Source organism: Varanus komodoensis, unplaced genomic scaffold (assembly GCF_004798865.1).
Source record: "Varanus komodoensis strain SLA01 unplaced genomic scaffold, ASM479886v1 scaffold9, whole genome shotgun sequence".
NCBI lineage: Eukaryota > Metazoa > Chordata > Lepidosauria > Squamata > Varanidae > Varanus > Varanus komodoensis.
The window spans coordinates 3,565,912-3,592,271 of NW_025336598.1; the positions used below are offsets into that span (position 1 = coordinate 3,565,912).

Consider the following 26,360-nt stretch of genomic DNA (forward strand, 5'->3'; position numbering starts at 1 on the left):
GGCACTCGTTTTCTTGCCAATGGACTTCTGGCAATGGACAAGTTACACCTCACGAGGATGGGGAAAAGGTCCTTTGGAGATGCTCCAGCGAGCTTCGTCCAGAAGACTTTAAACTGAGCCGGGGAGGGGATGGGTTCAGGCCCCCCAGGAACGTGTCTGCACTGGAAAAGTGTGGGGGGAGGATCAGGACTCTAGGAGCAGGGTTTTAGAGATACTGCAGGGACTGACAGGACTCCTTCAGAGAGGGGCCAGGTATCAGAGAGGATGGGAGGAAGGAGGAGGCTGGGAACTCCAAGGAAAGGAAGCGGTGGGAAGGAGTTGAGGTGCATGTACACCAATGCTAGGAGCATGGGTAATAAGCAGGAAGAGCATGAAGCTCTCCTGGGAATAGGAGGGTATGACCTGGTGGGGATCACAGAAACTTGGTGGGATGAAAGGCAAGACTGGAATGTAAACATAGAGGGGTATCACCTTTTTAGAAAGGACAGGAAGGGAAAGAGAGGTGGGGGCATGGATTTAAATGTCAGGGAAGGGATAGGATGCAGTAAGATAGAATGCAGCACAGATGGGGAATCAGTAGAGGCAGTCTGGGTGAAATTTAGGGGTTTTGACAGGAAAAGAGACCTGACAGTGGGGGTATGTTATCGCCCTCCAGGTCAACTTGAGACCCTGGATGATGTCCTGACAGGCCAGATTCTAAGGATATCTCAGGGGAGAGACACAGTAATTATGGGAGACTTCAGTCTCCCGGATATTACTGGGGAGACTCACTCAGCGGTGACAGCCAGGTCACGTCCCTTCCTAGATGCTATTGAGGGAGCGTTTTTCACACAGAGGGTCCGAGATGCGACGAGGGGGGGAGACATCCTTGACTTGGTCTTGACCAATAGGTTGGAGCTGATAGATGAAGTACAGATTAGGGGAGCTCTGGATGCGAGTGATCACTCCATCCTTTGCTTTGAGATGAGGGGACTGCGGACGGGCAGCATGTCGAGCACTAGAAGCTGGGACTTCAAGAGGGCCAACTTTGGCCAACTGAAGGCCAGACTGGGGAAAGTCTCCTGGGATAGGTTACGGGAAGGTAAGTGAGTTGAGGAGGGGTGGATAGCACTCAAAAGGGAGGTTTTGGAGGCGCAAGCCTTGACGATACCTCTAGTCAGTAAGGTGGGGAGGTGGAGGAGAGTGCCGCCATGCATGCGAAAGGAGGTGGTTAGAGGGATTAGACGAAAGAGGAACCTCCGTAGGAAATGGGTACTGGGGCAAATAGACAAAAGGGTATACCGGGAGGAGGAGGCCCGTTGCAGAAGGATTCTTTGCAAGGCTAAGGCTGATTAGGAGCTGAGACTTGCCAAGAATATCAAGAGCAAGAAAAAGGGCTTCTTTCAGCATGTAAATAGGAAGAGGAAGGGGAGACAAGTGGTGGGACCACTAAATAAGGAGGAAGGAGATCCAGTGACTGAAATGAGGGAACAGGCACAGATGCTAAATGACTATTTTGCCTCTGTATTCTCCCCAAAACAGGATGGGGGATATCCACATAGGGGCACAGATTAGGGTCACCCCTCTTGAAGTTGAGGGGCTCCTCAGGGCATTGGACATTACAAAGGCGCCAGGCCCTGATGGGTTATACCCGAGAGTACTTAGAGAGTTGGCAGGGGTTCTCTCACTCCCGCTGGCCTCCATTTTTGAGACCTCGTGGAGAACGGGTGAAGTTTCAGAGGACTGGAGCGTGGCATCAGTGGTCACAATTTTCAAAAAGGGTAGTAGAAAGGACATGGGGAATTATAGACCGGTTAGCCTTACATTCATTGTAGGAAAAACAATGGAAAGTCTCATAATACAGAGAGATCTAGTGATGCTAGATAGGGAAGGGAGGCTGACAGCCACACAACACGGCTTCTGCAAAAACAGGTCCTGCCAGACAAACCTTGTGGAATTCTATGACAAGGGTTCGAGATGGCTAGATGGAATGTGGATGCAGTGGATGTGGTATACCTGGATTTCAGCAAGGCCTTTGACAAAGTGCCCAATGATATCCTGGTGGAGAACCTGAGGAGTTTTGGGATACACCAAAGCACTGTCCAATGGATTAGGGCATGGCTGACTGACCGAAAGCAGAGGGTAACCCTTAACAGGGAATCATCAGGATGGTGGCCAGTGACAAGCGGGGTCCCCCAGGGCTCTGTCCTGGGGCCGATCCTGTTTAATCTTTTCCTAAATGACATGGAAGAATGGGTGAACAGTGTGCTGATCAAATTCGCAGAAGATACTAAAACTGGAGCAGTGGCCACAACTGAGGAGCAGGTACTCCAAATCCAAAAGGATCTGGACGGACTATGGAAGTGGGCAGGAGACAACAGGATGGCGTTCAATGTGGATAAGTGCAAGGTCTTGCACTTGGGGCATAGGAATAGGTGTCATAAGTACAGGTTAGGGGACAAGTGGCTGGAGAGCAGCACTTGTGAAAGGGACCTCGGGGTACTGGTTGACTGCAGGCTAAACATGAGTCAGCAGTGTGATGCGGTGGTCAAGAGGGCGAACGCCGCCCTTGGTTGCATAGCCAGAAGTGTGGCTTCTAGATCAAGAGAGGTATTACTACCACTCTACACAACTCTAGTGCGCCCGCAACTGGCGTATTGAGTTTTGGGCCCCTCATTACAGAAAGGATATAGCCAGGTTGGAGTCAGCGCAGCGTAGGGCCACAAGGTTGGTGGCTGGTTTGCAGGGGATGCCGTATGAGGCGAGACTGAGGGAACTGGGTCTCTTCAGCCTGGAGGAGATTCAGAGGGGATATGTTGGTGACATACAGGTATGTGAGGGGATGTCACATGGAGATGGGTAGAGACCTGTTCTCCCCTGCAGAGGAAGGCAGTACGTGCTCCAACGGAGCAAAGCTCAGGGAGCCTAGGTTTCGTTTGGATGCCAGGAAGCACTTCCTGGCAGTCAGGACCCCGAGGGTGTGGAATGGGCTTCCACGAGAGGTTGTTGAGGCCCCATCGGTGCGGGTGTTCAAGGATAGGCTGGACGTCCACATGGTGGGCATGTCATGAGTGAAGCCGGTTGGTGCCGGAGGTCAGACTAATGAAATGTGACCTCCGGCACCATCTTGATGAAATCAGAGCTACAGACTGAGAGTCTTGATGCTCACCTGTCATTTAGAGAGGTAAACACACTTCAGGGCAATTTATAATCACCCAAACATGATAAGGCACAAAGCAGCAACATTTGCCGCTACTTCATCAAGTCACCATTCCCCCAGAAGTGGTTCATAGGGATTCCCATTGGCAGAAGGATATTTCTTCCTCAAATTTTTGCATCCATTTTATGCATATTTGAACTTGTTCAGTTTCATTATCATATTGCAATAATTGCTTGAAAATCTGTCCCTATAACTGATCTTTTTGCTGCAAAATTAACTTTTCAAATTCTGTTGAGTTTCTTATGTTGCCTCTTCCTGCCTGAATTTCTCATTTCAGTCTTGAAAGGAATCAAACATAGAGAAGCGATTATATCTTTTTTTCCTTCATCTTTTAGTTTTTGCCAAGACATAATTCCTTCTTGTTGCTCAATCATATCTCCATATGTTTTAAAATTACTGCCTTTCCTTAGATGCTTATTGCCATATGCTTCTATTGGAGACATCAGAGGAGAAATTGGAAGACTATTTCTTCTTTTAAAACACCACATTCCTATTAAACCATCTCTGATTACATGGTTTTTGTCATGTGTAAATCTTTTTTATTTATTTATTATTTATTTATTAAGACATTTTTATGCCGCCCCATTCGCCGACGCCTCGGGGCGGCTTACAACATTAAGTTAAAATACAAATACATTAAGTTAAAATACAAACATTAAGTTATAACCTTAAATTAAAATGTTTGTAACGTGCAGACATAAAGTTAAAACACAAAAATAACAATATAAAATAAGTCGCCCTGGCCAGGTAAAATCCAATAATATTAACAATTAAAATGACGCTTAAATAAAAAGGTCTTTGCCTGGCGCCGAAAAACAAATAACGACGGCACCAGGCGGACCTCTCTGGGGAGCGCATTCCATAGATTAGGCGCCACCGCAGAGAAAGCCCTCCTCCGAGTCCCCACCCTCCTGATTTCTTTCACGAAGGGTTCCTGGAGAAGGGCCTCTCCCGCAGATCTCAAGGGGCGGGCGGGCATATATGGATGTAAGCGCTCCTTCAGGTAACCAGGACCCAAGCCGTTTAGGGCTTTATAGGTCATTACCAACACCTTGAATTGGGCCCGGACTTCAATGGGAAGCCAGTGAAGCTGACGGAGAACTGGAGTCATGTGAACATAATGCCCAGTCCCAGTCAGCAGCCTGGCAGCTCTATTTTGAACCAATTGAAGTATCTGGACCATCTTCAAGGGTAGCCCCACGTAGAGCGCGTTACAGAAGTCAAGGCGGGAAGTCACCAGCGTGTGTGTCACTGTCGCCAGGCAGTCTTGCTCCAGGTAGGGGCGCAGCTGATGAATCAGCCGAAGCTGAAGGAAAGCGCTCCTCGCCACTGCTGTTACCTGAGCTTCCAGTGAAAGCTCCGGGTCAAGGAGCACTCCCAGGCTGCGGACCTTGTCCCTAAGAGGGAGTGCAACCCCATTCAGGACTAGGTTCAATTCACCCTCTCTGAAGCCCAATCCGCCAACCAACAGGACTTCCGTCTTGTCTGGATTGATCTTCAGTTTATTGGCCCTCATCCAGCCCATTACTTCGGCCAGGCACCGGTTCAGTACAGCCACTGCCTCACCTGGATTGGTGGAAAATGAGAGGTAGAGCTGGGTATCATCCGCGTACTGATGATTCCGCAGCCCACACCTCCTGATGACCTCTCCCAGTGGTTTCATGTAGATGTTGAACAGCAAAGGGGACAAAATGGACCCCGGCGGTACTCCATGGCATAGCTGCCATGGTGCACAGCCATAGTCCCCCAGCACCACCTTCTGGAACCGGCCATTGAGATAGGAGCAGAACCACTGCAAAGCAGTGCCTCCGACCCCCAATCCCACTAGCCTATCCAGAAGGATACCATGGTCGATGGTATCGAAAGCTGCCGAGAGGTCCAGGAGAACCAACAGGGATGCACTCCCCCTGTCCTTCTCCCTGCACAGGTCATCGTACAGGGCGACCAAGGCAGATTCAGTACAGTACCCGGGTCTGAAGCCGGACTGAAATGGGTCCAGATAATCAATTTCATCCAAGAGTGCTTGGAGTTGTCCCGCCACCACCCGCTCTAACACCTTGCCCAGAAACGGGATGTTGGCCACTGGTCTATAGTTAGTGGCCATCTCTGAATCCAGTGACGTCTTCTTCAGGACCGGTTGGACTACTGCCTCCTTTAAAGGGGCAGGCACCCGACCCTCCCTCAGAGAAGCATTAACCACTTCCAAGATCCAGATCCCAATCCCGTGCTTGGAATCCTTTATTAACCAAGACGGGCAAGGGTCCAATAGGCAAGTGGTGGGACGTACTCGTCCAAGCACCTTGTCCACATCATCGGGCCGCAGTAACTGAAATTCATCCAATAATTCTGGACCAGACGGCAGCATTGGTGTCTCCCCAAAAACCTCTGATTCACTAGTGGTGTCCAGCTCGTGACGAATCTGAGCGATTTTCTCCTTGAAATGCCTGGCAAAGTCGTCACAGCGAGCCTTTGAGGGTGGAACCAGATCTTCCTTAGGGCCTGGACGAACCAGGCCTTGCACCACTCGAAAAAGCTCCGCCGGACGGCATTGTGAGGAGGCAATGGAAGCGGAAAAAAACCTCTTTTTCGCCGTCCTCACCGCCACAGCATAGGCCCGATAATGGGCTCTCAAGTGTGTTCGGTCAGATTCATCCCGTGATTTCCTCCACCTATGCTCTAGCCGTCTCCCAACCTGCTTCATCGCCCGCATTTCAGGTGTATACCAAGGGGAAGAGTGGGCTCTGCCCGGTGGGAGAGGACGCTTAGGAGCGATCGTGTCCACAGCCCTGGTCATTTCCCCGTTCCACAGTTCGACCAGAGCCTCGACAGGAGCACCAGTCTTGTCAGCCAGAAACTCTCCCAGGGCCTTCAGGAATCCATCCGGATCCATCCGGCTCTGGGGGTGGACCCACACAATCGGGTCCGCTCCCTTGCAGAGGGAGAGGTTGCTCTCAAGCACGAACCTCACCAGGAAGTGATCTGACCATGACAGGGGAGTTAAATGTAAATTCCTCACCCTCAGATCCCCCTCTTCCTGCCCCGTCGAGAAAACCAGGTCCAGAGTGTGTCCACGTTCATGGGTTGGGCCGGTGACATGTTGAGACAGCCCCATGGCCGTCATTTTAATTGATATCTTAGCCCACAAATACTTATGTAGTCCTTTTTCCAAGTTCACTTATTCCAATTGTATTAATCTTTCAGCAGGATTTTTAATCCAGTTTGTAATCCAAACCAAGCAGGCTGCATAGTAGTATGATTTGACATTAGGTACTGGTAGTCCTCCTCTTTGTTTTTCATCTTGTAAAACTTTAAACCTAATCCTTGGTTCTTTCCCATTCCAAATAAAAGTGTTTAAGGGCTTTTCCTTGAATGAAAATTGGAGTCATCTGGAATAGAAAATTCAATTTACAACTTCTTTGATAACAAAAGCATAGCTCTTCTGCCTAGATAACCTCTATCTCCTCTCAAAGTGCTACACCTCTAGCAGCCTCATTTTATATCCCTGCTTAGGAGTTTCAAGCAGATGTTATTCTTCCCCTCTTCTCCTAGATACTGTGTGGACGATTTTGACCTTGGCCTCGAGTGAAACTTCCTTTTACTTGATTATATTTTCTTGTTCTTTCATTGTTGCCATTCCTGGTTGCAGTCTTCTTTGAATTTTGTGGCTGCAGTCTCTATTTGAATTGAAAACTGATGCAAGGTATGCAGATTTTTTCAAAATTTCAGTTTCTTCCCTATTGACAATACACTTCTATAATTCATTTGAAGCTATGATTTTTATTTTCTTTATGTACAGCCACAGCCCTGCTTTTGCACTTATTCTTTTCCTTTCAGTAGGAGTTACTTTAATTCATTGCTGGCTTCTTTCACTAGTATGGAATCATCTGCATATCTTAAATTGGTTGATGTGTCTTCTGCCAATTTTTACTCCTTCCTCTAAGTCTAATTCAGCTTTCCTTGTGATATGTTTCTGCACACTGATTGAACTGATGCAGTGATAAAAACACACTCTTGTCTGATGCCTTTCCCTACAGGAAACCTTCCTGCTTTTTCATATTCTAACAATAACTTCTTGTCTGTGATGCAGGCTATGCATAAGGACAGTCAAGTGCAGGCACCCTGTTGCTTTCAGAACCATCCATAGTTTCTGTGTAGTAGTACAGCTGAAGGCTTTGCTGTAGTCTATAAAATTCTGCTCTGAAATTCTTTGGTTTGTTCCAGTAGCCAACATATATTTGCGATATTACTTTGATTTGCTCTTCCTGGGAAGTCACCAGCGCGTGTGTCACTGTCGCCAGGCAGTCGTACTCCAGGTAGGGGTGCAGCTGATGAAGCAGCCAAGGCTGAAGGAAAGCACTCCTCACCACAGCGGCCCCCTGGAGCACCAGAGAAAGCTCTGGGTCGAGGAGCACTCCCAATCTATGCACCTTGTCCTTTAGAGGGAGTGCAACCTCATCCAGAACAGGGCAAAAATCACTTACCTGGAAGGCTGAACTGCCTACCAACAAGGCCTCCATCTTGTCTGGATTAAGCCTCAATTTATTGGCCCTCATCCAACCCATCACCCCAGCCAAACACCAGTTAAGGACAGCCACTGCCTCACCTGGATTAGCTGTAAAAGAGAGGTGAAGCTAGGTGTCATCAGTGTACTGATGACTCCACAGCCCAAACCCTCGGATGACCTCTCCCAGGAATTTCATGTGCATGCCATCTGCAAAGCTGCCACATGGTCCACACCATCAACCTTCATTTGGCACTACTGGCTAGATGTCCGCACCAGACAAGACTGCATGTTTGGGAGGGCGGTCCTCTCTACAATCCTTCGGTAATGACAGCCCCTCCATCCATGATGGATAAGCTTGCTAGTCACTCGTATTTGTGATTGCATAGAGACCATGAAAAGGAAAGACAGGTTGCTTATCTGTAACTGTTGTTCATTGAATGGTCATCTGTGCAGTCACACAACCCACCCTCTGCCCCACTGGCTGCTATACTCCCTCCACAGCAGGCTGACATCCAAGAATGGGGGACTGTTACTTTCAGAGTCTATATCACCCTTTTTTGCCTGGGACCATGCAGTCTTCAAGGCACTAAGGGACCAGGCGGGAGTCCACCCTTTTATCTGGACTTCCAGAGGGTGTAGGGAAGGACTTATGCCCACTCCCTGATGCTGAGCTGTGGAAGTTTTTTTCACCGATCTAGGCCTTGCGCTGTGTGCCAAAGCTCATATGTATGAATGCACAGATGACCACTCAGAGGATGACAGTTACAGGTAAGCAACCTGCCTTTAGTCTTTAAGCATTCTTATTTCAGGTTTGTATTGCCCTTTGATTTATTGGATCTCCTGAAAAAAGTCTCCTGTTTTTCCTCTTCTGTTGTACTCTTCTGTTTCTTTGCACTGGGCACTGCAACAGTTCTTTTATTTATTTTTAATTCATTTAATGCCTATAGTGTCCAACAGCTGAACTCTCTTTTTGTTGCTAACAGATATTCACTGAAAAGTTGCATTCAGGATTCTGATGCCATTTCTGTCACCTTTTCCTTTGCATCTTGTCTTAGTAATTGGGAAAGTTTCCTCCATTATTTGCCTAAGGCAGATATTAAGGTTTCATGATCGCTAGCACAAACTGCTCCTGGTTTTGTTTTGGCAGCAAGAATACAGATTTTCTAAGTCTTGCATCCAATTATATAGTCTGTTTGATTTCTATACTTGGCATCTGGTGAGGTACATGTATACAGTTGTCTGGTCAATTGCTTGAAGTATGTATTTGCCATAAACAGGTGATTGGCTTTACAGAATTGTATGAGTGATTCTCCTGGTTTTGTTTTCTGACTCATAGGACAAATTCTTTCATAACATTTGATTCTGTTTTGATTCCTACTTTTGCATTTCAGTCACCTATGATAATTAGCATGTCTTATTTTGGATTATGATCAGTTTCCTCTTGAATACCTACATAAAGTTCGGAGTTCTTCTAGAAATTCTGGAAACACTTGGTAGTCTGCCTGAAAATGTTCTATTCCAGTTCAGTTTGGTTTGCTCACACCAAGTACTGTGATATTTAGCCATCCCATTTCTTCCTTTACAGTTTCCAGTTTGCCTGGATTCATACTTCTCATGTTCCGTGTTCCAATTGCATTGGGCATTTGTTTCAGCTCTGTGCATGTTGGCTACTTGACTTTCTTAAGGCTTTGATCCAATTATGTCACTGCTGACAGGGCTATTTGTACTTGTCCTTTGCTCTTTGCCAATAGCTGGCTGAGTGCCCGCCAACCTGGGTGTTTCTCCTTCTTCCTGTGTTGGAAAGTACACCCTCCCTTCCATTACCAGAAGTATTTCTCAATCAACTGGCCACCTCCTTCCTACCATCCAAGGAATTCACTACAGACAGCTCAAAGGAGCTCTTTTCTGGGCAATGCTTATTTTAATTGACTGAACAAAAGGGGAGATAGGACACTTGACGTTAATATTAATTAGATATTCTTCAGCTTTAAAGAGATGCCTATCTATTAAGAAAATATATAGATGACTGAGTAGTGCATGTCTCCAATTTAGTCCTAGGGTATCAAAGAATTGGGGAGCTCTGACCCATTGTATGTGACAGATCTTTTGATATATGTACTTACAGAGCTCAGTTCACTGATTATTTGACTCTTGTTTGTTCTTTGAACAGCACCTATTCTAAAAGCCAATTTTAAAACATTATGAAAGAAAATGATATTTTCCGTACTATTTGCTGTATTAGCTTCTTATTGTGCATATGATGCATTTGGCAGGCCACAATATTCTCAACATGTATCTGGGTGGTCATAGTTTGAGAAGATGACTTTAGTTTACTTTATTTACTACTATTGTAATGATATCTTTTTCTCAGCAAACATTCTTTTCCAGAAGTCTAGCAGGAGTTGTCCCTTCATAGATCATTGCCCTGCCATGACAAAGGGGCTTGTGTAGCTCAATGAAGGTATGAGCTATGAAGTGCAGGGGCAACCAAGATGGACAGGTCATAGCAGAGAGCTCTGACAAAATGTGATCCACTGGAGAAGGAAATAGCAACCCACTCCAGTACCCTTGCCATGAAAACCCCATGGACTGTTCTAAAGGGCAAAATGATATGACATTGAAAGATGAGCCCCTCAGGTCAGAAGGTATCCAATGTGCTACTGGGGAAGAGCAGAGGACTAGTACTAGTAGCGCCAGAAAGAATGAAGTAACTGGGTCAAAGCTGAAAGGACATTCAGATGTATCTGGTGGTGAAAGGAAAGTCCGATGCTGTAAAGATCTATACTCCATAGGAATTGGAATGTAAGAGCTATGAATCAAGGTTAGCTGGACATGGTCAAACAAGAGATGACAAGACTGAACGTCGACATCATCAACATTAGGAATCAGTGAACAAAAATGGACAGGAATGGGTGAATTTAATTCAGATGACCATCATGTATACTACTGTGGGCAAGAATCCCTCAGAAGAAATGGAGTAGCCTTCATAGTCAATAAAAGAGTAAGAAAAGCAGTACTGGGATACAATCTCCAAAATGACAGAATGATCTCAATTCGAATCCAAAGCAAACCATTGAGCATCACAGTAGTCCAAGTCTATGCCCCAACCACTGCTGCTGAAGAGGCTGAAGTTGACCAGTTCTATGAAGGTCTATAACACCTTCTAGAAATAACACCAAAAAATGATGTCCATATCATCATGGGGGATTGGAATGCTAAAGAAGGAAGCCAAAAGATAACCACAATAACAGGCAAGTTTGGCCTTGGAGTAGAAAATGAAGAAGGGCACAGGCTGGTAGAATTTTTTCAATTGAACGGACTGGTCATAGCAAACAGTCTTTCCCAACAACCCAAGAGACGATTCTACACAGTGACCTCACCAGATAGTCAACACAGAAATCAGATTGACTATGTGCTCTGCAGCCAAAGATGGAGAAGCTCAATACAGTCAGTAAAAGCAAGAACAGGAGCTGACTGTGGCTCAGATCATGAGCTTCTTGTTGCAAAATTTAGGTTTAATTGAAGAAAGTAGAGAAAAGCACTGGGCCGCTCAGGTATGACCTAACTCATTTTCCTGATGAATATACAGTAGAGGTGACAAATAGATTTAAGAAATTAGATCTGATAGACAGAGTGGCTGAAGAGCTATGGACGGAGGTTAGCAACATTGTGCAAGAGGTAGCAACTAAAACCATCCCAAAGAAAAAGAAATCCAAGAAAGCAGAATGGCTGTCTGAGGAAGCGTTACAAATAGCTGAGGAAAGAAGGGAAGCGAAAGGCAAAGGAGAAAGAGAAAGATACACCCAATTGAATGCAGAATTCCAGAGAATAGCTAGAAGTGATAAGAATGCCTTCTTAAATGAACAATGCAAAGAAATAGAAGAAAACAATAGAATAGGGAGGACCAGAGATCCCTTCAAGGAAATTGGAGATATGAAGGGTCCCATGCAAAGATGGGATTGTGAAAGGATCAAATTGTCAGGGACCTAACAGAGGCAGAAGAGATTAAGAAGAGGTGGCAAGATTACACAGAAGAACTATACAAGGAAGAGCTTAACATCCCTGATAACCACAATGGGGTGGTCACTGACATCAAGCCAGACATCCTGGAATGTGAAGTAAAATGTGCCTTAGGAAGTCTGAGCAACAACAAAGATAGTGGAGGCAACAGTATTTCAGCTGAGTTATTCAAAACCCTAAAAAACGATGCAGTAATAGTGTTACACTCAATATGCCAGCAAATTTGAAAAACTCAACAGTGGCCACAGGATTGGAAAAGGTCAGTTTACATTCCAATTCCTAAGAAAGGCAATGCCAAAGAATGTTCGAACTACCTCTCCATTGCACTCATTTCACATGCTAGCAAAGTTATGCTCAAAATCCTTCAAGCTAGGCTCCAGCAGTATGTGGACCGAGAACTACCAGAAGTACAGGGAGGGTTTCAAAGAGGTTGAGAAACTAGAGCTCAAATAGTCAACATACACTTGATCATGGAGAAAGCTAGGGAGTTCCAGAAAAACATCTACTTCTGCTTCATTGATTCTGCCAAAGTCTTTGATTGTGTGTATCACAACAAATTGTGGCTAGCTTTTAGAGAGATGGGAGTACCAGACCATCTTATTTGTCTCTTGAGAAACCTGTATGTGGGTCAAGAAGCAACAGTGAGAACTGGACATGGAACTACTGAGTGGTTCAAAATCGAGAAAGGAATACGGCAAGGCTGTATATTGTTGCTCTGTCTATTTAACTTATATGCAGAGCACATCATGCAAAAGGCTGGGCTAGATGAATCACAACTTGGAAGTTCCAGAGTTAATTAGAATTAATCCAAGTTAATTGGAATTAAGATTGCTAGGAGAAATATCAACAACCTCAGATATGCAGATGATACCACTCTGATGGCAGAAAGTGAAGAGGAACTAAAGAGCCTCTTGATGCGGGTGAAAGAGGAGAGTGCAAAGTTGTCTTGAAACTCAACATCAAAAAAACTAAGATCATGGCAACCGTTCCTATCACTTCCTGGCAAATAGATGAGGAAGAAATGGAGGTAGTGACAGATTTTATTTTCCTGGACTCCAAGATCAGTGCAGATGGGGACTCTAGCCAAGAAATTAAAAGATGCTTGCTCCTGGGGAGGAAAGCTATGGCAAATCTAGACAGCATACTAAAAAGCAGAGACATCACCCTGCCAACAAACTGAGTCCAATGGCAGTAACAAGAGATGAAGTTCCAGACCTTAGCCGCAAAGTGAAATTATCAAATAACTGGATCTGAATGCTATTTACCCAAGAGTTTTAAGGACCTCGAATGTGAAATATCATTTTGACATCTAAACATGTGACTGGAAAGCTACTTGTTGTTGTTGTTGTTGTTGTTGCTAATAGTCACAAAGTCATGTCCGACCCTTCGCAACCCCATGGACAACATTCCTCCAGGCCTTCCTGTTCTTTACCGTGCCCCAGAGTCCACTTATCTCACGCCGACTGCTTCAGTGACTCCATCTAGCCACCTCATTCTCTGCCGTCCCCTTATTTTTCCATTAACTATCTTATTTTGCCATCAACTGTTCCCAGCATTAGGCTCTTCTCCAGTGAGTCCTTCCTTCTCATTAGATGGCCAACCTCATGGACAGGACCAAAAGGAAAGGTACTAGTCATTTCCAAAGAGTTCAACCTCGCTGCTTTTTTAAGTACAATCCTAAGAGTTTGATTTCATTAGGTATGTTAAATTAACACTTAGATATAAATGGCAAGGAAGTAGGATCATACCTGCATTGATACCTATAGCAGGTGGAGGTACCTTTGGATTTATAGAAATGCTCAGCTCTGTATTTAGTTGTGATCATGACCAAGCCACCATAGGTGCAATCTTTGTTTCATCAGTAAAAGCCCTGTTGATGGTAAAGGATCATGCCAAAAGCACTGCCACCACCAGTAAATGTAATACCACTAGCAGTTTTTTAAGGGTAGGTACTTCCACCCAAAGTTTGTTCATGGGGCTTGTTTTGCATTCAAAGAGAAACAACTTCAGGTTTGCAACAGTGTCCATATTAAAAAAAATCTCCAGATCTCCTTTTGCCCTCTTTGTTCTAGGGGATAAAATTCTAAAACTAATTTCAAGTTCAGCCTTGATACTCAGCCCCAGCAACTCTTCCCTAGCCATGTTTGTTACTTTTCTTTTGATATAGCATGGATTTCTTGGGAGCACCTCTTCCCTGCTCCCTAAGTGTTCCAAATGTGTGAAGGACAGAAGGTTAAAGGCACCTTTTAGGCTGTTGGTTTATGTAGCATCAAAGCTCATCAGGACAACAGAAGCAAAGTGCAAGAATGATCCTATGGCCCCTTGAAATCGTATAAAGGAACATGGAATATTTTGGAGTCCCAAATCTGAGGTCAGAAACAGAGCTGCAATCTTGATGCTGGGGATCTGTGCTTTCATCCCTCCCTCCCAGCTGGCATGAGAGAACCAAGAACCATGCCAGTTGTCTGTTAGAGAGAGAGTGTACAGGAGGCATTGCAGGAGGTAGGGAATGGATAAGACTGCAGCCATAAGGATGTAAGGTATCCTGATGGCGTTCCAGCCCTCTTCCTTCCCTCTCTGACTTTCCTCAGTTAGATGGCTGAAAATGGCTATCCAGCTGAAATGCAGAGCAGAAGATGTGAGGAGGAGGAGACTGCTTCTGCCTCTCCTCCTGCTCTCTGCTGAATGCGTGTAAACCTTCATCTTATTCATGAAGTTATGATGGCACTATGATTTAAGTCAGTTTATGCTGAAAATGCATATGGGCAGAGATGCCTTAAAAAAATCAGAATTGGTAAACCGGTTTTTGTTCTGCTTGTTTTTCTGTAGCATATGAAGCATATAGTAGTAGAAAAGCATGGAATGGTGCCAGAAAGGGAGAAGATAAAAGTTAGTTATATTCTTCAGAACTGAAACAATGTGCATTATGTGTAAAATCAATAAGACCATCAAGTCCAGGCTGCATGAACATCCCCTCTCATACTATTCAAACCCCAAGTAATCCAATGAAGCCATATAGTGGGTGATTTTGGACAGATAAAAGAAAGTACTTCTTCAGAGAGTATATAATCAAACTATGCATTTATGGCCGAGTGGTGTAAAGTGGGAACAAAAATAGTAAATTATGTCCAGTGTTAATCTAGTTTAAGCCCCATTCTTCTTCATGGTCTCCATGCACATCACACACCAATGGGGCTTGACATGCAGCGTAGGACTCATCCTGTGGAAACTTCCAGAGCTGGTCGCCATGGAATGGGAGGGAGCCGGGACCGCCCCACACCCTACTGATACATAGGCTCCCGCCCATTCCCTCAGTTTCTTTTTTACTGTGCTGGGCTTTGCTCTCTGGAACGGACCTCTCCACCCTAAACGGTTTACCATTTTTTCTTTCTTTTCTCTCCTTCTATTAAAAAAAACAAAAAACAACCTTGTTCTCCTTTAACTACATGGAGAGAAGGCTGCCGCTTCTCTCCCCTTCCATTCTCTGACCTCTCTCAATCTCCAGTTTCTCTCCTTTATTCATGAATTGCACACGTGCGCCCCTTAAGGGCCGATTCAACTCCACATCGCGGCACCTGATGAGAGTATGAACTCTCCCTGTGAAGTGTGCATCGCTGGGAAGCGTGTGGGCTTTGGCCAGGGCCCGACACAGAGGAGCTGGCAGGGAACCCAGTGGACCCCCAGTTGCCTTTCTGGTCCGGACTGACCCATGTGCTCCAGAGCACCACCTGCCAACAAAAGGAGGGACTTCTAACCCTGTCAGAGGCCCCAGCAGAAACGCCAGGACAACGGGCGCAGGGTATGATGCCTGAGCCCAGACAGCCCCTCCACCACCTCATCCACTACTCCACCTCCCGCCATCTGCTTCACAGACCACTTGGCGCGATTCCTCCCCACATGGGAGGTCATCACCACAGATTCCTGGGTCCTCTCCATCATCAGGCTGGGGTACAGAATAGAATTCAGCTCCCTCCCACCCCTTGGCCACATCACGACCCCGACCCCATCGCCTGTCCTATGCGCAGAAGTACAAGCCATGCTGGACAAGGGGGCAGTTGAGTGTGTTTCGCCCCTGAACACAGAGGCACCTACTTTAGGTACGTCACAGTATCCAAGCGAGATGGGACTCCGAGGCCCATACTGCACTTTAGGAGGGTGAACAGATTCATCACCCCTAAGACGTTCAGGATGGTCACAATGCAGGGCATTCTCCTTCTCCTTAAGCAAGGAGACTGGTTTGCCTCCATAGACCTCAAGGATGCTTACTTTCATATTGCAATCCACCCAGAGTTCAGACATTTTCTGCACTTCCTAATCGGCCAGCAGGCCTCTCAGTTCTGCGTGCCCCTTGGGTTCGCCACGGCCCCACATGTATTCACCAAATGCATGGCGGTTGCTTGCGCCCACCTCAGACTCCAGGAGATACAGGTTTTTCCCTGCCTGGATGACTAGCCCCCTCATGGCCCCCTCAAGGGAGGATCTACTGTGCAGTCTATCTCCAACTTGCTGCCTCCTTTAGGACCTGGGGCTCCTCATAAACCATGACAAATTCTCCCCTACACAGTCTATAGTCTTCATAGGGGCGTGTCTGGACGACACCCTCGCCAAAGCCTTTCTTCCACAGCCAAAGGGCAGAGGCCATTGCCACCCTGGCTGCAGCCGTCAGGGCCACACCTCTCTCCACCACCCACACCACCCAGAAGCTGCTGGGCCTCACGGCCACAGTGCTTCAGCTGGCAAGGCTTCATGTGAGACCTCTTCAGATGGGACTCGTGAGAGCCTTCGTGTGGGACGAAGGCCCTCACACAACCCACGGTCAGGGAATCCCTACTATGGTGGTCCGCCGTGGACAACCTCATCATGGGCACACCCTCCCTCCCCCCACCTCCACCAGCCATCCATGACCATCACCACCAACGACTCCAACACCAACTGGGGCGCTCATGGCGCGGACATATGCACTTTAGGTCACTGAACCAGTGGGAGGCCCGTCTCCACATCAGTGCCTTGGAGATGCTGGCGGTCCAGAAAGTCCTGGTGTCCTTCCAGGACACGCTGTCAGGACGTCACATTCAGGTAGCCACAGACAACACCACCGTCATGTATTACCTGAACAAGCAGGGAGGGACTCATTCCACCCGCCTCGCACTCATGGCCTCAGACATCTGGCACTGGTGCACCCAGAAGGGCATCACCATCACCGCAGTGCATGTCACAGGGCGCTCCAACTGACTACCTCAGTCGTGCAACCTCCACCCCCCACGAGTGGGAGCTGGAGACAGCCACCTTCCTCTCCCTGTGCACAGATGGGGTCAGCCCAAGATTGACCTCTTCGCTATCCCAAAAAATGCAAGGTGTAGGCTGTTCTGCTCCCGAGAAGGACATAGCAGGGTATCCCTGGGGGATGCATTCCTACACAGATGGGAGGGGGACCTCTTCTATGCCTTCCCCCCATCCCCCTGATCACCAAAGTAGTGGCCAAAGTCCAGAGGAAGGGGACCAGCTGCATTCTATATACTCCCTGGTGGTCAAGACAACCCTGGTTCTCTCTCCTCCCCCGCCTGTCAGGGAACACCTTCTATCACCTGCCCTTCAGGTCCAGCCTCCTCTCCCAGGACCAGGGCAGGGTCCTACACCCCGACCTCAGGACCCTGTGCCTAATGGCCTGGAAAATACCCCCCTGACAGAACCCTATGGCTCCCTACCTCAGGCTGTCACCGCTGTGCTATTGGCTGCCCTCAAACCCCCCACGTGCCACTCCTGCGAGGCTAAGTGGAAAACCTTCTTGGCTTCTGCTGCAGCACAGGGCCTTGACCCCTCCTTAGCCTCCATGGAACATATCCTGAAGTACCTGCAATCCCTCTTCACAGTGGGTCTCTCCCCCTCTTTCATCAGGGTGCACCTAGCATCCATCTTCCACTCCCCACCCCCAACCCTGTAGAAGGGCCCTTGCCTACTACAGGTCCAAGACTGAGCCCATCTGCTGCTCAGAGCACCTCTTCATTTGCTACGAGGGCCACAAAGCTGGGAAAGCTTGTCTCCAGCCAAGGACTATCCAAACGGGTCTCTAACACCATCACCCTCGCTTACAAGATGGCCAAGATCCCAAGGACTGGACAGTCATGCATGCACTCCACGCGCGCCCAGGCCACATCCACTGCTCTACTGGGCAGTGTTCCTCTCCAGGAAATCTGCAGGGCAGCGACATGGTCCACACTGTCGACCTTCGTTCGCCACTATCAGCTAGATGTCTGTGCCAGACAGGACTGTGCCTTTGGAAGGGCCGTCCTCTCATCTATACTGCGGTGACGATAACCCCCCTCCTCCCAATGGGCCAGCTTGCTAATCGCTCCATTGGTGTGTGATTTGCATGGAGATCACGAAGAAGAAAGGCAGGTTGCTTACCTGTAACTGTCGTTCTTTGAGTGGTCATCCATGCATTCACACAACCCACCCTCTGCCCCACTGGCTATCATCAACTTCTGCCCCATATGGCCCAGGGCAGGGCATGATCACCGCTCCATATATTATGCTTGGAGCCCTCGCACGCTTGGGACAGCGCGGTCTTCAGGCACTGAGGGGACTGGGTGGGAGCCGCTGCCTATGTACCACTAGGGCATGGGGCGGTTCTGGCTCCCACCCACTCCATGGCAACCAGCTCTTGAAGTTTCCACCGGATTAGGCCTACCCTGCACGTCAAGCCCCATTGGTGTGTGAATGCATGGATGACCACTTGAAGAACGACAGTTACAGGTAAGCAATCTGCCTTTCATTTTACTTGTGGTACTTTAAGAATTACTAACATTGGATATAATCATGACTAGATGTGAGAAAGGTCACCAATTTAGATAGATTTTAAAGGAAATTCATGGGGGATAGGGCTGTCAATGACTACTGTTAATAAAGGCTGCATGCAGTTCTCAGGACCTGAGCCAACATGCAGAACACCAACAGGATGCAATTATTGTCTTCCTGTCCTGCTTCTATACTTCTTATAGGCATCTGGTTGGCCTCTGTGGGAAATAGGTTGCTCGACTACATAGATTTTTAGATTGATATAGGAGGGCTTCCATTATATTATACATTTTTGAAATAAAATTAGCTTCAGCAATATTCTGTAAGTCAGCAAACAGAATGAATGACACAGTCCTTGATCCACTTAACCTAGAATGCTCCAACCTAGAGTGCTCCAATTCTTATTCCAGAATTAAGTGGATCTGAACTATTTGTGTTCTGATTATATTTGTTATTAATTTCTGCTGACAGCTTCCTGATCAGCACCAGCATTACAGGGAGCAGTGACTTTTCTCTTTAAGCTTTTAATGAGCTTACATGTGAAGCTTAATTCTGTGCTTGCGTTCATACCAATTTTCCTCATGGATCTTGGGAGGGTTTATCATGTTTTGCAATAGTGTAAACAAAAGAATGATATTGGTGTCTTCGTGTATCACAATGAAAAATGCATTAATATTTATTACATTGAATTTCTATCCTGCCTTGTGAGGTACCCAAGGCAGCTTACATAGCTCCATTTTATACTCACAACAACCACTCTGTGAGGAAGATTAGACTGAGAGTGACTGGCCCAAAGTCACCCATTGAGCTTTCTGGTTGAAAGGAGACTAGCACCTGGATCTCCCTAACCTGGTTGCCCGTCCAACACTAACCACCATACCACACAGCTTGCAAGAAGACAATACTGGTCAAGGAAATGTTCAGCAAGATGTTCACATGCAACAGAAGTATTCATATTTGGCTTGGTCTGCAGCCCAATACTCACTTATCTGGGAAATGAATTGAGATAAGTGGGGCATAGCATATATATGAACAGGCATATAAAGGAATGTACAGTTAATTCAACTCCCTTTGTGAAAAGTATCTGACAAAATATAGCTAAGCCTACAACTTGTTAAATGTTATTTGTTTAGCCAATTATACACTAGAATTCAATTGAAGGAGGAAAATGACTGCTTACGAATACAGTTTAGGAATACTGAGGATGGAGCCATGGTCCTCCTGGGCCATCTAGTCTGACCCCACAACTCCAGCTGGCTCCACTCATGACATGCCTACCATGTGCATGTCCAGCCTTATCCTTGAACACCCTCACTGATGAGGCTTCAACCACCTTCCGTCAAAGCCATTCCATACCCTAGGGCTCCTTACCATCAGGAAGTACTTCCTGGCATCCACCCTAAATCTTGGTTCCCTGAACTTTGGTCCATTGGAACGCGTCCTGCCCTCCACTGCAGGGGAAAAAAGGTCATGACCCACCTCTGCGTGGCACCCCCTCACATACCTGTATGTTGCTAAGAGGTCCCCTCTGAGTCTCCTCTTCTCAAGGCTGAAGAGACCCAGCTCCCTCAGTCTCTCCTTATATGGCTTATCCTGCAAATAGTATTGCAAAGAGTACAGTATTACTGCAATAGATTGCAGTATTATGAGTACGGTATTACTCAGCACATAATACAGTACAGTATTATGAGGCAAGAAAGCAGTTTCCAGAAAGGTCTGAAGTGTGGATAAGGGAAACACAGATGTGCAAGCAAATAAAATATGTGATCCAAGAAATGACAAGTGTGTCAAGTGACAAGGTTCTTTTTTATGGTTCCAGTGCATCACACATCTGGGCTTCAGTGGCAGCCCAAGGCCTAGGCCAAAAAGAAACTTCTGCAGCTTAGAATCTTCTGCCCCTGGATACCAGCTCCCATTGAGAGTCAGCTGACTCTCACATTGCCCATGCACTGAGCCCAAGCACCACAACAAATCTCCAGATGTCCTCAACGGGCACCACTGGCCTCAAGCATGTGTGTCTCCTTGATGTTGGGCACACATTGACACTGTGCTGAATGACAGTGATTGGCTATGATGCCAAGCTGTAGGCTGACCGACACCATGCTGAGCCCTGTGCCAATGCATCCCCTTGTAAATGCCAGGGCACTGCATTGTGCCATGGGAATGACAGCAACCTAGATACCAGCCATGGCTGTACCAGAAGCCACAAACACAGAGCCATGCCTGCTTGAGGCCATCTTGACATCCAAGCCTGTGACTGCAGGGCTGACAGATACCTCTCACAGCCCAAGACAGGCATCCTCCCCACCAACTGCTTGATGTGAGCTCCTGCCACCCAGACATGACTATTCATTGTCCTTCAAGTCAAGTCAGTCATAGACCTCTGATTCTGCTTGCTCACTGTCACCTGCCCCCTTGCCACCATCACCCTACACCATGACCTATGACCATAACTTGGCATCCCCATCTGAGGAGAATGGAAGATTCAGAGACATGGTGCTCCAAATGACAGGCTACCTGGGGCTCCACACAACTCAGCCAGTAGAACCAGAGGCTGACCCTGTCTTTGATGTCCTGGGCAGGGAGGCATCCACCTCTATTTATTTATTTATTTTATTTATTAAAACATTTTTATGCCGCCCCATTCGCCGAAGCCTCGGGGCGGCTTACAACATAGATAAAACAAGTTAAAATCCATATAAAATAATCTTAATTAAAACTCACATTATAAAATAAGCCGCCCTGGCCAGATAAAATTCAATTGTATTTAGCATTTAAAATGTTGCTTAAATAAAAAGGTCTTAGCCTGGCGCCGAAAAACAAATAACGACGGCGCCAGGCGGACCTCTCTGGGGAGCGCATTCCATAACTTAGGCGCCACCGCTGAGAAAGCCCTTCTCCGAGTAACCACCCTCCTAATTTCTCTCACGGAGGGCTCCCGGAGAAGGGCCTCTCCCGCCGATCTCAGGGGGCGACTGGGCAAATATGGATGTAAGCGCTATTGCCATCCCTTTTCTGCCACCTTTGATGCAAACCATGCAACAGTCTTGGAAGTTCCCTGCTGCTGTCCTGTCCACCTCACAGAAGATTGTGGCCACCTACTGGGTGTCAGACAAGGTAGTGTCATTCCTCCACCAGTACCCTAGAACCAACTTGGTGTTAATGGAGTGAATGCAGGGGACTTCCCAGTGTGAACATGCTGGTGGACAGGGAAGGGTGAAGTCTTGACAGACTTGCCAGGCATATACTCACTGCCACCTCAATGGGCCTCGGGGTGTCCCAACTATGAGGCCACCATGGCCAGATATCAACTCTTCCTCTGGGAAAAGATGGGGTCCATGGCTGAACACCTCCTAGATGACCTTTGTGAGGCCACTCACTTGGTCCACTCAGAGGCAGTGAAACTCACCAGACATGAAATTGAGGTGGCCAGACACCATGTAGACTGTGATGGGAAAGCCATGATTGGAGCAGTTGCTATTCACCCTCATGCGTGGCTGTACTCTTTGGGTCTCCCACAAGAGACTTGGGTGTGCATAAAGGACATGCCCTATGATGGAGAAGCCCTATTCAATGCCCACATGGACTCTCTCCATAAGCCCTGGACCACAGCTTAAGCACATGGGATTTGGCCACCAACCAAATATTAGTTCTTTGAGTGGTTATCTGTGCATTCACACAACCCACTCTCTGCCCTACTGGCTGTTGTCAGCTGGTGCACCACTGCACCTATGTCTCTGTCCTTTGACTGCCTGGAGATGGTGCAGTCTCCAAGGTGACTGATGGACTGGCCAGCACCCCTCCCCAAATAACTGTAAGCTGTCTAGGAAGGCCCTGGCAGTTATAAATGGCCTATAAATATGTGTAAAGGTAAAGATAAAGGTTTCCCCTTGACATTAAGTCTAGTCATGTCTTACTGTAGGGGGTGGTGCTCATCTCTGTTTCCTAGCCGAGGGAGCCAGCATTTGACTGCAGACAATTTCCATGGTCATGTGGCCAGCACAACTAAACACTAAAGTGCATGGAATGCTGTTACCTTCCCACCAAAGTGGTACCTTTTTATCTACTTGCATTTGCATGCTTTCAAACTGCAAGGTTGACAGGAGCTGGGACGGAGCAACGGGAACTCACCCTATTGTGCAGATTTGAACTGGCGACCTTTTAATCAACCAGCCCAGCAACACAGCAGTTTAAACCACTGTGCCACCTGCATCCCTATAAGTATGTGTATAAGTAAATAAATAACTGGCCACTGGAAGGGGTTTGGATTCCCACCCAGCCTGTGATGCTATGCTGTAGATGTTTCTTTCTGACCTAGGCCTTACACTGCTGCTGGAGTCCATATGTGTAAATGCACAGATGTCCACTCAAAGAACAACAGTTACAGGTAAGCAGCCTGCCTTTCAGTGACACATTGGTTCAATCAGAAGACAAACTCAGGGAAATAAGATACAAGGCACTAGATCTGGTAGAATGATGTTGCTGGCTGGCTGAAACTGAAGCCCAACACTTCCTGAGTCTTATCCAGGGTTTAGCTGTACTTCATTATAGTACTATGGCAAAAGTTCTACTTGTGACAAAGACATTGCACATGAGAAGTTCTTTCCTCTTGAGAGTCTGCCTTTCTCTGTTTGCTTCAGACTGGTAAGCACATATCCCATTTTTGATTGAAGGATGGTTGACCTGTCACTCATTGGGACTACCACCTCTGACCAGAACATATGTATAAAAGCACAGGTGGTGAAAGCTTGATTTTTTCTTCACTTGGCTGTCTTGCTTCTTTGCTATCTTGCAGCTTGATTTCTTCTTACTTGACTGCTGTACCTGAAGATTTCAGTAATTATGGATATTTTTATACTTTTAGAATTTGAACTTGCTAATATTGCTAATCTTTTATTTTCAACACCATCTGTGAGGAAAACCTCCACCAGCTTAGAAGCAAAGTGACTGTATATGTTTTGAGCTGGGTTCCCTCTTCCTTCCTTTCAAGCAACAGACAGTTCTTTGGCAAAAAAGCACTTTATTTACAACATACATCCAGCAAACTAATAGTCAAAAGAGGAAGAGCCTCTGAGCATGGACAAGCAGTTCTTTGAACCCAAGCTAGAAAATGTTTCTGAGAACCTTACTTCTCAGTATCCCTAGGCTCCACTCCCATGGGTGCACCTTGCTGGAGAAGGGCTACCCTCCTAGACCTACCCAGGCCCTCTAGTTAGCTAGTACTTCTCTCCAGACACTGTCATGGGGTCAGGGTTTGGGCCACACACTTCTCATGTTTCTTTCCCAAGTCTGCTCCTTGCCCTTCCAAACCTTGTTGGTTCCCAGGGCCTGCCTGAACACCAGGAGACAGTGGCCTTTAGATATCTCTTTTACCACCTCTATGTCCACATAGCTCATTTCCCAGTCTTTCATCAGTCTTTATAGCAGAGGAAATTCTTGTTCCTGAACTTCTGTATTCTGGAAGGAAGCTGGAGAAGTTAAGGCAGATAGTCATGACAAAAGACAAAATTATTGACAAACTGAAATCCAGTAAATCACCTGACCCAGATGGTATCCATCCTAGAGTTTGTAAAAAAATCAAATATAAAATTGCTGATATTTAATATGTCCCTAAAATCAGCTGTTGTACCAGAGAATTAGAGCATGACCAACATATCACTATTAAAAAAATGATCCAGGGAGGTTTCAAGGAGTTACAGGCCATTTAATTTGTCTATTCTGGGTAAATTGGATGGAAGAGTTATTTAAGATAGAATCAGTAAGCATATGGAGGGACAAGCCTTGGTGAAAAAGAATCAACATGCGTTCCACAAGGGTAAGGCCTGTCTCACTAATTTATGTATTGGAGTACTTTGAGAGTGTCAGTAAGCACCTGGAGAGTGTCAGTCTGGTAGACATTGTTTGCTTGGACTTCCAAAAGGTTTTGACAAAGTCCCTCCCCAAAGGCTCCTGAGAAAACATGGGATAAAAGGAAGGATCCTCTTATGGGTCAGTTAATGGGTGAAGAACAGTAGGCAGAGAGTGGGACTACGTAAATGGTAATTTCTCTCAATTGAGGGGTGTAAACCATGGGGTCTCAATGCTTTTCAACCTATTGATAAATGATCTGGAATTAGGAATAAATAGTGAAGTGGCCAAGTTTGCTGAAGATATCAAACTATTTAGGGTGGTTAAAACCAAAAGGGATTATGAGAACTTCTAAGGAATCTCTTCAAGCTGGGAGAATGAGCATAAACATAGCTAATGCAGTTCAATGTAACCAAGTGTAAAGTAGTGCATTTTAGGCCAAACCCCCTCCCATAAAAAAACCCAGAACTTGGGCTAATGGGATCTAGCTAGCAGTGACTGACCAAGAAAGGGATCTTTGGGTTGTTCTGGACAGCTCAATGAAAAGATCATCTCAGTATGCAACTGCTGTGAAAAAGGGAAGCTCAAAGTTAAGCAAAATTAGGAATGGAATTGAAAAGAAACCTGCCAATATCATACCTGCCTTGTTCAAATTGGGGTGTGAATGGACTTAAATATTATGGATAGGTCTGTTCACTGCACCTGAAAAAAGATATTATTGAGTTGGAAAAAGTGTACAGGAGAGCTAAAATGATGAAGGGGCTGGAGCAACTCCTATATGAGAAAAAGTTACAGCTGCTGGGATTAAGGGGAGTCATGAGAGAGGTGTTTAACATCATGCATAGTGTAGAGAAAGTGGAGAGGGAGGCATCTCTCTCTCACACACACAATACTAGAAACTGGGGACATCCCATGAAATTGATTGGTGAGAGAGGCAGGTACAATGGTCTGTGTCATTCTCATGGATCCACTTTAACATCACCTGCATCCCTGAGGCTGGGAACTCCTGGGTAGGGATGAGTGAGGTATCTGTTTTGGAGGTGTGAAGCCATTGGATTCCATGGACATGGTGCCCTGGATTCCTGCTTGCTTTCTTGCAGCTATAAGTTCAACCTCTTGGCAAGTGTGCCAAGCATTCTCATGGCACTTGCAGGAATTGAGCCCTATGAAACACTCTGTAAGTAGCATCCCTCTTCTGTGTAAATGACTTACAGCCTTTGTTTCCACTACACATGCCATGGAAGAAGTTTGTTGTTGCACAACTGGAGATCCACAAGCATTTATGGACTTCCTCTTGGCTCAACTCACTTCCTGAGCATGAGAGGAAAGTGAGATGAAAAGAAGAGAGCCAGGAAGTTCATCACAGACTTTGCAGAACAAGGTACCTCCGTGGCAGGTACCTTGTTCTGCAAAACTGCATATGTAACATGGGAGGGGGAAAAGAGAATTCTACTTTTGATCCTTCAACTGGAGACCTTGGCTGCAACTCTCAGTTGCAGGAGGCAGACCTAAGGACCAAAATAAGTATCCTATACAACAAGTTGTGCTGCAGCCATAAACTCTCCTTCTCTTCAGAATGAGCTTCTTTATAATGGCTGGTGTGTCTACATACTTCTCAAAACCCTTAGGATCAAGTGCTGCAGCAACATCATGATTGCCCCACTGCCAACCATTTTGGACTATTTAAGACAGGGGTCCTCAAACATTTTCACCAGGGGGCCAGTTGAAAGGTGCCGGTGCTGGGCGCGGGCTGGAAAGGTGGTGCTGGTGGGGTGGGGCGGAGGTGAGGCGATGCAGCAGCGGGAATGCAAGGCAGCGGCTTGCTCACTTGGAGAATGTTTTTTCAGAGCAAGTGCAAAATGATCTCTGTGCTAGCAAGCCACTGCCTCCCTGCGTGGAGGGTGGGGGGGCAGGCGGACGTGCACGATGTGTCTAAAATCTCTGAGACGGGCCAGCTAAATGGGCATGGCGGGCTGAATCCGGCCCATGGGCTAT

General features: G+C 46.6%; 1 protein-coding gene and 1 long non-coding RNA gene across 2 annotated transcripts in view; both read left to right on the forward strand.

Annotated features, from left to right (window-relative positions):
• The window catches only part of TSPAN9 (tetraspanin 9), a 163,736-nt gene that overhangs the window by 29,538 nt on the left and 107,838 nt on the right, over positions 1–26,360 (forward strand). The window lies entirely within an intron of this gene.
• LOC123016953 overlaps positions 849–26,360 on the forward strand; it is a 31,013-nt gene continuing 5,501 nt past the window's right edge. The window contains exons 1-2 of the long non-coding RNA XR_006413510.1: positions 849–890; positions 1,119–1,122. This is a non-coding gene — a long non-coding RNA (uncharacterized LOC123016953). The remainder of the gene's footprint in view (positions 891–1,118; positions 1,123–26,360) is intronic.